This window comes from Homalodisca vitripennis, unplaced genomic scaffold (genome assembly GCF_021130785.1).
Source record: "Homalodisca vitripennis isolate AUS2020 unplaced genomic scaffold, UT_GWSS_2.1 ScUCBcl_4491;HRSCAF=10685, whole genome shotgun sequence".
Taxonomy (NCBI): domain Eukaryota; kingdom Metazoa; phylum Arthropoda; class Insecta; order Hemiptera; family Cicadellidae; genus Homalodisca; species Homalodisca vitripennis.
The window spans coordinates 1,647-14,275 of NW_025780608.1; the positions used below are offsets into that span (position 1 = coordinate 1,647).

General features: G+C 31.5%; 1 long non-coding RNA gene across 1 annotated transcript; it reads right to left on the reverse strand.

The window, feature by feature from the left end:
- Positions 1-797: 797 nt before the first annotated feature.
- LOC124372958 lies at positions 798-12,270 on the reverse strand. The gene is made up of 2 exons (XR_006923380.1): positions 11,331-12,270; positions 798-892 (listed from the first exon to the last, which is right to left on the reverse strand). It is a non-coding gene; the product is annotated as an uncharacterized LOC124372958 (long non-coding RNA).
- Between the last annotated feature and the right edge of the window lie 359 nt (positions 12,271-12,629).

Sequence of the window (12,629 nt, forward strand, 5' to 3'; positions counted from 1 at the left end):
TTTTATAAACAAATTCAAGTTAAATGTTCTTTTAGGTGACTATCTGGTTTTTTGTGTATTGTAAAATAATTATGACTATCATAAGTTTTATTTAGCATGACTGCGCCTAAAATGTACAATCCTACCGATCTCATACATAGCACAATCAATATCATAACTGTGCTCTTTTGAAAAACTTCTGTAATTTGGGTGCACTTCAATTCTTCATGCTTTTTTATAGATATATACTGTTGCAAGCTTCTACACTGATGCACTGTACTGCACAATTCCACATTTAAGAATAAAAAAGAATGTGAACTAGTAAAACTATTTTTAAGTTTCAATACAACAACACAACTTTGTTTGTATAAAAATGTTTTTTTTTTATTTGTATAAAAACGTTAAATAAGTGATCAATGTAGGCTATTATGTTTAAAGAAAATATATTTATCTAAAAAAAAAACAAAAACCCAAGACATTATACCAATAAATAAATTTGTTATGAATTATTAACCAGACCCTTGCAGAATCAGGCATTTTCGCCTTGAAAAGTAGGTATCTGTAATACAGAGTACGATTAGTGCAAAATCGAAAAATCTGCACTGGCATAAGTTGTCTCTCATATTTAGCTTATAAAATAAGACTAAGTACAATTGCCTTATATCAACTTTAAGTAAAAGCACTTTTCAGAAAACCCCATAGGTTATCTCATAAGCCCTCGGCACATTTGGGAAATACCCATGGGCCAATATCATTGTCTCTCAGCACTCAATTAAAGGGTTAAAAAATTTTAATCCAACTAATATCTTTTATTTAACTTGCCTGCTGGAAAGATCACAGTCAAGTTTCTCCTCAATTTCTTCTCTGACTTTCTTTGCCGACATTGTGGTGAGGTCCGCATCCTTAAGAATGGCTGAAACAAAAAAATTACAAATTTTTAAATTTAGCCTCAACACTTTTCATTAATTGAATATGTCAACGGCTGTTCTTATGATCATGTGCTATTTAGAAAAGTAGTGACACACCAGTTCATTCCATTGCTCGAGCCAACTTTCTTTTCCATCACTGTCCATCTTGTGTCCTGAGCTAACAATGTACAAGACCTTAGCGTACCATCCTTGCTGTGCTCCTTATTTACTGGCCATCACACTTTGTAAAATTCCACTTTTAATGCCAATGGTGGCATAAATGAATGCGTTATGCTGGTATGCCATCCCTGACTCAATAGGCTACTCACATTCACCGATTTCTGATCTCAATTTTAGCTAGCTTTAAGCAGCAATAAAATACTTTAGATTGAAAATCAAGTACAAAATTATTTATAAACAATTAGAGTTAAAATTTACAAATCAACAGTTTCATTAAAGAATAGTTCCAAAAATGAAATCCATTTTTTAATGCCCAATGAGGTTTAAAACTTTATTTTGAGAGTAAAACATTTAAAATGTAAATTCTACCCTGAACTTATAGAGCCAGCATTATCAGCCTCTTTGATTGTTTTCCAGTTTACGAGAAGCTTAGAAAACTAATGTTAATTTTTTTAATTCAAAATTTTTAATCCTCAGAAATGCCTTTAATTTTCAGTAACTTTTCTCCATGTTATTAAAACTTGATCACTCAAAGGTGTTGTATAATATGCAGACCCAGTTTTTATATTGATATTAACAAACTCCTATTTAAATTAAAACCATCAATGTAAATAAACAAATGTTGATTAAATAATTTTACAAATATCTTTAAACATAATTTCAAATTGTAAACTTTTTCTGTTATAAGTGATTTTAAATTATAAACAATTAAATTTAAAACTAAATAACAGAACAATAATAAAAATGTTTTTTCTGGCTTCAAGACATTGGACTGCAGCTAAAATATCCCAGTATAAGAGAGAAGTGAAGTTTTCTGTTGACAAACCTGTCAACCAAATTTTTAGCTAGCAGTTGCACATAGCTACCTCGAAGTGAGCTTCTAAAAATGTTTGTTTCTTGTTTATTTTCTTTAATTTATATAGTTCAATTATATTTTTTTGAGTTTAATGAAATTTACACTATACTAAGCGTTATAAAAAACTAATTAATAAATAAAAATAGCCTCCTTCTTACTTCTTCAGCATAATAAATACCTGTGAATGTATTGGCAGTTTTTGCATTGACAAAAGTCCAATAAATCATTTGTAGACTTAACCCTAAATTAAAATGTAATAATTACATCAATTTATTAATTAATGTCTTTAACCAGATCAAAGACTGGTAGGCCTCATGGTGTTTCCGGGGTGCGCAAAAGGCCCTTGAGGCTTAAGTGCATGGCAGTAGGCCGCCCCAAGAGAGAGAAGAAAAAAAAGAAAAAAAAAAATAAAAAACCAGATCAAGTGGAATATATTGTTGAGCATATGTAGCCTAACAAACATTGCTGAGCATTACTCAACTTGAGAAGCTTTAAAAAAAAGTTATGTTAAGTTGTTTTGAGTTATTTACTTTTATACCTTATCATAATTTCAAACCATACAAAGAAACACATTTTTGGACTGACCAAAATATATCTAGTTTTAGTGCAATATTTGTATAACACTTAATAATGCTGCAGCCATTTCCCAAATCTTTTACTGCGCCATGTTCTGTACATTTTCATGCGTTTAGGAAATAAGTAGCCTACAACTATTCAACAGATTTTTCATGATTCTTTTTTTTCAGCATTAATGTGAGGTAAGGGCTATGATACATACTGTACATTGTGTACTGTTACAGTTGAACAAAATAAAAACATTTATTTCATACATACATTTTTCTAGAGCGAAATATAATGCCGTAATTTGACCAAACCAAGATTTAATTCAATATACAAGAGTTGGAGAATAGAGAATTTTTGTAAAATTACTTAAATAATTTTTTGTTTTCCTACAATTTTATTCAGTAGTTTGTAAATATAATACCACATAAACTGCAATAAAATTTGGTTTTAAACAAATAGTTTTTAAAAAATTATCACAATTTTCGATTAAATTTAATGATTAAGATACATATGCTATTAGAAGCCAGCTAAGCATCTAAAGCTTTTTTTGACAAAGAGATAAAATTTAAAAGTTGTAAATAGGGTACTTTGGTATTATTAAATAAGCCACTATTTTTGTGAGTTTTTCTTAACAATGCATTACTAAAAAGCACAGATTTTATTTTATTATACAAGGTGAAAATTACATGTCATTATGATGGAGCGGTTCTAGTTTTCTACTGACCAAAACGAAACGATGTCTGTAAGAAGATCAGTCTGTTTCTATCTACTATTTGTTATTAGGCTTTTGGAACTGTTAGACAAGGCATAGTACTACCATATTTTTTTGGTATATTTATAAAGCTATTGTTTTTAAAAATTATTTTTTTACACATTTTTCTTTTAAAAAACAACATGTATTATTAAGTGGCTAGAGTACACATTTACTGTGAAACAAAAAATAATGTTAACCATTGAGGAAGTATTTATATTGAGGCCTCTGCAGGACCGGTAGATATAATTAAATCAAGCAAAAATGTAAGACTGGTTTAAAGTATGACAGACCAATAATTTTTAACTACTGTTTTTACAATAACATAATCTTAATATATCAGTAATAATGTCTTTTTAACCCTTTGAACCCCAGGCGACGAAATATCGTCGCCGAGAAGATATGCGAAGATCCCCGCGGCGACGATGTATCGTCGCCAATGAAGTTGCGAGAATCCCCGGGCGACGTAATATCGTCGCCATGGTATATGCGTTTAATACATATTTATTTGAAATCGTAAAATACTTATTTTATGAGTATTAATACAAATTTATATGTATTTTATTAAAATACTAATTTTTTTATTTATTTATTTACTAATTTATTTATTTAGGTAATATCAGTGATTTTTGTGTTGTACGCCTAGAGGTTTTTACAAGTCGCATACTTTTATATAAAAAATTCAAAAAAAGTTTATTTTTAGAGATATCAATATAATTTTTTTTTGTACATACACAAAACTAATTTTAGAAAAATAAAATGTGGGTGCCCATGGTAAAAAATATTTCTTATTTTTTAATTAAAAAATCTTAAAATCAATTTTTTTGCCTAAAAATCTATATACATATATTTTAAAATTATTTTAATGCTGTTAAACATTTTTTTTATACTTCAGACTAATCTTTTTCTGTGTATACAATTTCATTCTGGACATTTTGGTGTGTAATACAAGACAATAGCATAAAAAATAGCAAAAGTATTAATTTTTTACAAACAGTATGCAAAAACAGCTGTTTCTGCTCCGGGGATTCTCGGTAGTTCTTAGGTCAAATGATTTTTGGTACGTTTTTTCCACCATCAATATTTTGGTCTGGGGTTCAAAGGGTTAATCATTAATTTTGCAAACATTTTTAATATTTTTAGTTACTTTCAAACTAACTTTAACTAAAATATGACAATTCTTTATAAATAAAAATTTTTATGCATAAACTTATATGTATATAAATTTGTAATAATATGCTCAAAATAAAATAAAATAAAATAGGCTGTTATAAGTAATGTTTATGATTTTGCTGGACTTTTACCCAAACTTCTTGTTTTTGTGGAAACTCAAGATTTTTTAATTTACTGTACACAAAATTACTTCACTAAAACATACTGTACAATATTTTAAAATAATCCAAATAGCCCTCGTCTTGACATTCAAGTTCCTCATACTCGTACTACCGTGAATTAGTGAACGGTTTATGAACACAGGAAATAACTACATCTAAAGCACTTACATCATTATCATTGATATCAGAATTGGACTCTTAATCACTGTCAAAGACAAAGAAACAACATAATCCCCCAATTCTTCAACCATTACAATCAATCTCAAAACCAAACAAAAACAGGAACTTTAGCTTATTCGGAGGCAACTATTTTTGTATCAGTTTCTGCTACAGGGACCCAATATCTGGCTTTATTTCACTTACTGTAAAAATTGGTTGTCATTATGATAATCAATTCTTGTTTTCAGCCTCCCAAAAGGAAGCTATGCCGGCGAGTAAGTAGGCCACTCTGTTCCATCAACTTCTTGCTATTACGCGTTTTATGTAAGAATAGATTTGGTTACCATAAATTACTAGTAGTACTTCGAGTCAAAAATAACCTTTATGAGCACTCTAGTGATCTAAGCTTGGATTTCTTTTCCAGATTTATCTTGAGGGATGCTTTTTATTTTTGCCAGAAGTGCAGGGACGAGTGAAGTCCATACTGATGGCCCAGATCATTTCTGCTAAGTACTTTACCGACCTCAAATCACGTTTAACCACCTGGTACGTGATCTGAGATTGGGACAAGCAGAGAAATGACCTTGGCCATCAGTACTGGCTTCGGTAGCATCTTTAACCTTGCACTTCTGAAGAAAAATATCCCTCTGCGAAATTGCAGCTAAATTCAAAAGCTCAGATCATATGAGCACTCATAAACCTCTAATTCAACCTTTTATATTTATAATATGTTCATATGTATAGTCTTTTAACAAATAGCTGATAGTGACAGAGTGGTGACATCGCTTTTTTCGGGCGGCATAAAACAAGAACTGATTGTTATGAGAAGTATTTTTACAGATGTCAAATAAAGTTAGGGCTGCAGTATAAGAAGCGGCCACCATCACAACCGAATCAACTACCAAACAGAAATATCTAAACTATCAAATATAAATATATTCATTATTAATTTTTGCCTGATGTTTTTATTTACTAAAATAATATTGTTGAAAATTAATTTAATTCAATAAAGTAAATCATTTATATACTGAGTAGGCTAGTGACATCAACAAGAACAATGGCAAGTTTCTTCTAAAAATGTTTTATAAACATTAAACCATGTTTTAAAATGGTTAGGCTACAAGACAATAACCTTGATGGTGGAGGTTACAGACACGTTTATACTTGAAAATGGTAGAAAGTAAGTATGTTACAATGTCTTGTTTGTAACATTTTATAAATATGCATAGCCTATATAGTTTTTTTATCTATCGTTAACCCTTTCCGCTCGGATGGGCAGCAGTGCTGACCAAATATGGCTTCTCGTTGGCTCGTATTATTTTAGCGTGTACTGTCCACTCAGATTGGATGGGCAGCGGTGCTGTCCACTATGGCACCTGCGTGCACACAACAGCCATGTCATTGTTGCGTTCCCACCAGCTCGGATTTATTTTCAGCGCGTCATTGATTCTGTGCCTTTTAAAAAGTTAAATGGATTTAAAGGTCCAAAGGTAAATAATAATGTAGTCGAAAAGTATTACAATGGAAATGTTATCTATATATATAAAAATGAAACTGTTCGTGTGTAACAGCATCACTCACAAACGGCTGGACGGATTCGCCTAATTTTTTTTTTAATTTGTTCGTCTTGATCTGTAGAAGGTTATAGGATACTTTTTATCCCTTTCCCGATTCAGGATTCCGCCCCACTGGTTACAGAAATACCCGTAAGAAATGCATTGCAGCAAACATATGTTATTAAGTGAAAGAGTCTTTTCAAATTTTTAATCAGCTGTTCTTTGTAAAACATATATATAATGCGACAAAAAAATATATTTATATATAAAATTTCTTTACACTTATAGTTTTAAAGCATAGAGTAAGCTTAAGAGAAACGACAAATTTTGTTTAAACTGTTTCTGCAATCATAATATATAAAAATGAATGTTTGTGTGTTTGTCCTTTATAGACTCAGAAACTATTGGACCGATCACTATGAAAATTTGTATTTTTCTATGTAGAAGGTTTATACGCAATGCCCATTGATGTAACTAACCACCAGGCTGTACTGCAAGATATAAAAGTTATCAAAGCGCCTGCACATTATAAACTGCAATTACAACACAGTAGTTACGTATATTAAAATATCCAAACACTATTTGAAGGCAAAGAAATATACGGGCAAAGCTTAAGAGACGCGTGCGAAGCCGCGGAAACAGCTAGTAATTCTATAAACTAAAATGAGTTACAATGAGTATTAACCCTTAGCGAGCCACAAATAAAATAACCAAAACTACTCCTAAGAGCCATACACATTAAAAATATAAAAAATTCCCACATACCAAAACCAATTTTTTTTTTATAATTCTAATAACATAACAGGTAAAAAAAAACGACAAAATAATTTTTTTTCACTCTTTATTGTTAATTTACAGCCAAAAAATGGTAAAATCATAATTTCACTGAAAAAAATTTAATTTTGACATTCTATGTGTTCATATATAAAATTAACAATAGTTGAACACAATTATTGTTATATTTTACAAAAAACAAGCATATAGTAATTTGTATTTAACTTAGAGAAAATATAAAGAGTATAGTACAAATTTATATATATACAAATTAAATAAAATCAATGAACTAAAAAAAAAACCTGACAATAAAGCCCTACATCACGATAATAATACATAAACTACACTGCAAATTGACTAAAAATATTGATTAACATCAAAATTGAAAAGATAAATACGCGGATCGAAAATGGAAGGGCGAATAAACATCTAACCTGACGGAAGGCTACAGGCGGACTGAGCGCGCATCAGTAGACGTCGTTGGCTCTGCGGGAGACTATGAACATCATCCGGCCGCCCACTATTTCGTCGATCGAACAAGAGCCGTGACCTTCAAAGTAGACACGAACGATTGTCTCTTGTTTAGATAAACCTTGTTTGACAGTTTTTACTAAGTTTGTTACCCAGAAATGCTTTTAAATAATATTAAAATAAAAAATTGATTTTGCGTCAGTGGACGTCGTTGGCTTTTAGCGCTAGTTTAGGCATGACGTCTAGTAACGTCGTTGGCTCGGTAAGGGTTAATAATGTGACAGTAAATAATTATAACATGATAAAAAATAAAATTGAACTGCTTATTATTGTTCCGAATACAAATTTAACTGCAGGCTAGTTGTCATCTTGTTGAAATATCTGAGATGAATGGTACTTTTCAAAACACCGATGTGAAGACCGGGCTCATTTTCACAAGTTTTACAATAAAACTTCACTCTTTTCCTGGTGCCGCCTTGTGCTCTGCTGCTACACACGACGCAATCCTTCACTTTTCTACCTTCAAGAGGTCTTCCACATAGATTTTTTCCTTAGAGGAGTTACTTTCATTATCTTTTCTTGGGCGTAACAATTAGTTTCTTTTACAATCTCAGTTAATAACGCATCTGTAAAGAAGTTGGAAGAATTGCAAAGGGGTTGTTGGTTTTACACTTGTTGGAGGTGTCCAACCACTATTGAGTGTCCAATTTAATTTTACAAACATTTCCTCACCTTCATTCCATTCTCTCCAACCATTACAATTTTCATTTTCAGCTTCCTCATCTAGTCCATGTTGACTTTCAGTACTATTATCTTCATTGTTAATTTCGTCTGCCACATCTTCGTCTACATCACTTGAGTGTACTGAACTATCATTATCTCCACCATTTAGAATGTCCCTAACATTGCCTGGACTACAGTCAACAAACCTATATTCATTCATTGTTATCACTTTAAAAACACAAAAAGAGTTTATAACTTGTGGTCAACGCTGCTGTCCATCCGAGCGCTAGTAGGATTATTCAACGGACAGCACAGCTGACCATCCGATCTCTGAGGACGGCAACTCTAAAAATAAATGCGTGCGCTAGAGGAAATGGCAGTGGCCCACACTGCTGCCCATCCGATCTCTGTGGACACTCTAACATTACACTCCGAGCGGAAAGGGTTAATATAATAATTTTTATGATTCAAAACCAACAGACCCATATTGTTAATTGAAATAGGCCAACCTATTACGTGATTTTGTTTTCAGTATTTATAGATGTCATGAATATCGAGGATATGACACTCACAAATATCAATGATTCGATTGTGGTGGTAGCCGCTTAATATACTGCAGCCCAAAGTTGGCTCTTTCTAATAAATTTATTTTTTTAGATTCTCCGTAAGAAAACTTGATAAAAAATAGTGGCCTCTCGATAATGCAAAAGTACCCAAAAACAAACACACATAAACCTCGCATTTAACATCTGACTAACAAAAACTATGATTAAACGTTCCGAAACATGTGGTCAATTCAGTGCTACCAATAACAAATGAAATGAAATGTAATATCTTCTTACTAAATGAACAAGTAAAGACTATAACAATTTTTTTGTTATATTTTCAGAAGTAGAAAGAACGGCACGACACATAACTAATAGAGTGGCTATACATGGACTACATAACCAGCAGACCGGCTTTCAGTCCGGTTATGAATGTCACTCGGTACGTAATCAGCCCATATGTCTTCCCCAATGGATTAAGTAGCTGAAGTAAATATTTACCCATAACTTGATTGCCTCACCCTCTAGGTAGGATTTTCTAGTCCCCTCAAAGTAAATTGGGGAAGGGGTTGAAAAGGTTTTCGCAGTTTTTAGATACCAGACAATAAAACATGTTTTACTAGAATTCGTCAAAATTGGCTGACTAGTACGTTTTATTTAAAGTATTTATTAAAAGCTTTATTAGGACGTAGACAACATGAGCTTTCAAGGTTTTCTCCCGTTCTTAGGCCTAAATATTTGTACATTTTCACTTGAATTGAACTAGTACAGGAACATAAATAACCCCACATCCCTTGCTGAATGTCGCTTAGCGAGGTTCAATGACCTCACAAAATAAATCAGGAAAAGTCAAAATCAGACAACTTGTAAAAATGGGTTATCGTGTCACTCACCCAGAGGGAGGGAGTAATGGGTAAAATGTCAATCATATATTTAGGAGGAGAGACTTTAATAAGTGGCCTACACTCGTTACTCGGTGGTTTTTATCGAACAACTCGATATATCATCCAACTTCGATACGTAAAAATCATACACAATAAAAGCTAGGATAATAAATTACAGTTACAAGAAGAATCTCATACACTAAAATTTTGAAAACAAATTTAACACTAACATTATAAACAAAAAAACAACTTTGGCCAAGAATTAAACTATACAATATCCATAACTTGCCCAGTTGGTATCAATGAGTTACCGCTGTTATGAAATGAAGGAAAGAGCTCTCTCCATGGGTTACCAAGAGCCAAACCCACATATTAACATATTAACCCACCGAAAAAACCCATTATGTAAAATTTGTAGGAAAAGAAATAACTGTAACTGTGAGAGGAGCAAATATGGTTGTCTTCAGTTTTCCTAATTTTTGTTATAATAATTTGTTTAATCACTGTAAATATTAAATTAATATTTTTATATAAAACTTATGATTGTTATTGAGGACTATACTTTTATATCGATTGATGGTCTAGGATTTGAGATATGAATATCAGGTATCGATGATTACATTCTTCGATATAAAATACCGGGTCCGCTAATCGTACCCTACCCTAAATTAATTGTAATATCGAACTATTCCTTCAGATAAAAACATTGAACCGTTCGATAAAACCAACCGAACGAGTGGAGGCCGCTTATAGTCTACCCTATTGAACTATTCCTTCAGATAGCCTACATAAAAAAATCGATCATTTGATAAAAAAAACACAACTGAATAACAAGTGCAGACCCACTCATAAAAGTCTACCTATTTATGATACTATTGAGCATAACACACATGCAAGCCCCCAGAGGCTGTCCAGGTTATTTCCATTAGGCTTTAAAATATCCAAGGTCCTAGCCTATTTATGCCTTTTATTATTTCAGGGCATATTTGTCTTAGAATAAAGACTAATAACACCCTGAGTCTATATTATTTTCTGAAAGGTAAAATATTCTAACTATTGTTTGTTCCAAAGCCATAGGCTAGGCCTTGAGATAATATTTTACAAGACTTTATATCCAATAAACTTAGTAAAATCGCATACAAACTTTTTTGAAATATTAGCAATTTTAGTTCACTTCTTAAATTATTATAAATAATTAGTTTATAGCAACTACATCTTCCAGTATAATGCTATATAGTATATAGTAGGATTCCACCAAGCGGGAATCTCTCCTCAGCTAGAGTAAATTTCATCAATTCTCTCTTAAATTTAGTAGAACTATCTAAACAAATGTGCGACACAACTGCCACAATTATAACTAATACAATTTTTTCAACTGAAAACAAAATCAAAAAAGCTCTCTTAGTATATTATTCATAAAACACAAATATCGCTCCTGGCTCTTAGCGTCCTCACCGTGTTAGCCATTGTGTGTATACTGCCTGCAAGCATAATTTGGAGAGTAATATTTCAAGAGAGAACTACCTAATTTTTATCGGTAACCTATAAAATGTTTCATACAAAAAAGGTAGATTAAATTATTTTAAGATGAGTTTTGCCACTTTGGCGCCTTAAAGCTACTTAATTAAATTAATAACTTAGTTTACCGGCAATTTCTTTCTTCAGCTCAACCTTGGAGATATCCGCCATGTTGCTCAGCTCAGCGTCAGAGAAGGAGACCTACACCAAAATGAAGCGGAGACTGGACAAAAAAATCTAATAAAAGACTGGTAACGGAATCAGGTACTGCTGAGCTCAAATCAATACAAAATAGATTTTACGTTATTAACAGTATATTGTATTCCTTTATAAGTTGATTAAATATTTTTAAGTCGTAGAAAAATTAATTAAGTCTACTAAGCTGTAAAAACATAGTTTAAACACACAAAATTATTGAATTAATTTTTCAGATAGTACCTACACTGACATTTATTTTAGTTACAATGTAAGTTGAATACAAACAAAAGAAAAGCGACTTGTCGACTCACCAATAGCATAGTGCATATAAACAACTTCGTGTCACAGTAGTGAAACCATCCACTTATAAAACAAAAATGTTTACCTGTATTTATTTGAAAATTGAAATTAAAATCAATAACAACATTGTAAAAAAATTAATTTATTAATAAATAAAGATTATACACAAATTTCATTGACCTATAATCTTATATAATACGGTATTCCCTGTTACTTGTTACCTTATTTCTTGTTCACTCACTGAGTTTTAAAATACAAAAATAACAATAATATATCAATTTATTTATATGCGCTCAGTTAAATAATATAAATGGAAACGATCTCCTTGAACCATCATTGATACAGTTTTGATACGGGAAATTTGATTTCCTTGCTTAAATTATTTATATATACGTATAATACATTTCTCCTTGTAAATTTTGAATTAAGATAATTTATTATTAACATTTATAAAAGTAATCGAATAAGATAAGAACGCGAATAAATTTTTTATTGGTCTCTTTATTGTACGCATGACATAATAAGTCTGTGCTCCGTATTGCCATCAGCTGTTCAAGTTCTTCCTTCAACCTTCTCGCAATCTCAATGTTATTTTCCGATACGCCAAAATAAGTGGACAAAGATCTGACTATTTTTTCCAATCTGGGTTTGGACCAAATCTTTCTTCTGGATTGGATGAATATTATATAACATTTTCCGGTTTACTTATAAAAAGGGCTTTGATGACATCAAAACGTTCCATACTTATAGTCCTATTCTTATCACATACATATAGAAGTACCTATGTATGTGATTAGAATTGAGTGACATCAATTACAACAGATATGCAACATCATGAGAGAGTATATTAATTGTTATTGTTGTATATAAACGAAAATATAACCAGTTTCCAACTGTATATCATGACTTATTGGTAATCAAGCTTAAGA